The 2,413-nt window shown below is 44.9% G+C and overlaps 1 pseudogene; it reads left to right on the top strand.

Annotated features, from left to right (window-relative positions):
• Nucleotides 1–742: 742 nt before the first annotated feature.
• LOC147986533 (uncharacterized) lies at nucleotides 743–1,437 on the top strand (annotated as a pseudogene).
• Nucleotides 1,438–2,413: the final 976 nt, after the last annotated feature.

The raw sequence follows: 2,413 nt of genomic DNA, 5'->3' as shown, positions 1-2,413 counted from the left end.
ATACAATTCCCTTTGTCTATCGGTATGTTACTTGCCCGAGATTCGATCGTCGGTATCCAATACCTTGTTCAATATCATTACCGGCAAGTCTCTTGACTCGTTCCGTAACACATCATCCCATGATCAACTCCTTGGTCACATTGCGCATATGATGATGTCCTACCGAGTGGGCCCAGAGATACCTCTCCGTTTACACGGAGTGACAAATCCCAGTCTCGATTCGTGCCAACCCAACAGACACTTTCAGAGATACCTGTAATGCACCTTTATAGTCACCCAGTTACGTTGTGACGTTTGATACACCCAAAGCATTCCTACGGTATCCGGGAGTTGCACAATCTCATGGTCTAAGGAAATGATACTTGACATTAGAAAAGCTATAGCATATGAACTACACGATCTAGTGCTATGCTTAGGATTGGGTCTTGTCCATCACATGATTCTCCTAATGATGTGATCCCGTTATCAACGACATCCAATGTCCATGGTTAGGAAACTGTAACCATCTATTGATCAACGAGCTAGTCAACTAGAGGCTTACTAGGGACATGGTGTTGTCTATGTATCCACACATGTATCTGAGTTTCCTATCAATACAATTATAGCATGGATAATAAACGATTATCATGAACAAGGAAATATAATAATAACCAATTTATTATTGCCTCTAGGGCATATTTCCAACACAAATTGCTCCGTCACATTCATCTCCACACAAAAACACCAAGCCCCACTACCGGCGATGGCGTTCGCCGACGAGTACAAGGACGTGGAGGCCGTGGAGGCCCACGGCAACACCAAGTTACACGTCATCCACACCAACGACAAGAAGCAGGTGGCGATCTCCCTTGCGCAGTACGAGCGCCACCTCAGCCTCCAGCGCCACAAGATCGTCGGCATTGATCTCGAGTACAACAACGAGCCTGAAGCGACGCAGAAACCCGCCCTCTGCCAACTCTCCGTCGGCAATAAACACCCGGTGCTGCTCTTCCAACTGAGCGTCGCTGAAAGGTGCACCGTCTTCGACAACTTCCTCGCCGACCCCAGGTACACCTTTGCAGGCTTCTCCATCGATGGCAACAAAAAAGGCTAGATCGCGTCTATCTGGAGGTCGCCAACTTTGTTGACATCCAGAAGGAGTGGAGGGTGCCCGAGGCAACCAAGGAGTTGGACTCCCTTGGAGACGTCTCCGGCATGCTCATCGACGACTACTACAACAACATGAAGAAGAAGATCACCGACGACGAGCACAAGCGCTGGGCCACCCTGCCTCTGTCCATGAGGCACATCGAGTACGCGGCAAAGGACGCCTACACAGCGTACGAGATATGTAACCGCATCACCCTCACCCAGGACGGGTTCGCCGTGCAAAGCTGGAGAAGGAGGAGCCCCCCAAGAAGCGCGCTAGGACCAGCTGGGGGGATGGGGAGACGCTGACTGGTGAAGAAGAAGATGGTGTCGGCCAAAGAGCCACCAACACCACCGTCGTTTTAGAATTATCATCAAATTTGCTTTATGTTGTTTGCTTATGTATCGATAGTTTGCTTGTGATCATTTGCTTTTGCTGAACTTAGTTTGCTTGTCATGCAGAATCGCTTGTAATGATGTGAACTTTGATTATGTTAGATTGCTTTCTGTTGAAATTAGTTTGCTCATGATAAACTTGTCGTATAGAATGCCTGTGACAATTTATTTTCTGTTGTTTGCTCATGTATCATTAGATTCGAGCAGTGTGCAAATAGGACGCATGCAGTGCAAGTTGTGTACCAAATGTAGTACAAACTTTGTCAAAATGAAGTTTACACATAAACAACAAAGCAGTGCACGCCCCTAAATTTGGAAAAACAAATAGATAAGAGAAAAACACAAAAAGAAAAATGCAATCTGCATATGTAGTGCCAAAAAATATGAACGTGCAGCACACAAACGAAATCAATGCAGTAAACGAATGATTTACTAAGCAGTGCACTCCCCTACATTGGAAAAAAATAACGTAAGAGCAAAAACACGAAAACAAAAAATGAGAACTGTGCATGTAATACGGACTGCGTGCACATGCAGTACAGAACGTTGATCAGTGCAGTGCATGCATAGTTTACAAAGCAGTGCATGCCTCTACATTGAAAAAAATGTAGTGCGGAAATATATGAACGTGCACTACAGGAACATAATCAATGAAGTACAGATATGTTTACTAAGCAGTGCACTTCCGTATACTGGAAAAAAAGATTACAAAAGAGCAAAAACAAGAAAACAAAAAAATGAGAAATGTACAGGTAGTATGGAATGCTTGCACATGCAATACAGAACACTGATCAATGCAGTGCAAGGACGGTTTCCTAAGCAGTGTGCGCCCTCACATTGAAAAAAAAACAAAATAGAAAAAAAATTGACCACCCAGGTGCAGCCGGAC

Source organism: Triticum urartu, chromosome 2A (genome assembly GCF_056163025.1).
Source record: "Triticum urartu cultivar PI428250 chromosome 2A, HENAU_Tu73, whole genome shotgun sequence".
Lineage (NCBI taxonomy): Eukaryota > Viridiplantae > Streptophyta > Magnoliopsida > Poales > Poaceae > Triticum > Triticum urartu.
The sequence above is the reverse complement of the archived record's forward strand: the minus strand, read 5'-3'. Positions and strand labels throughout refer to the sequence as shown.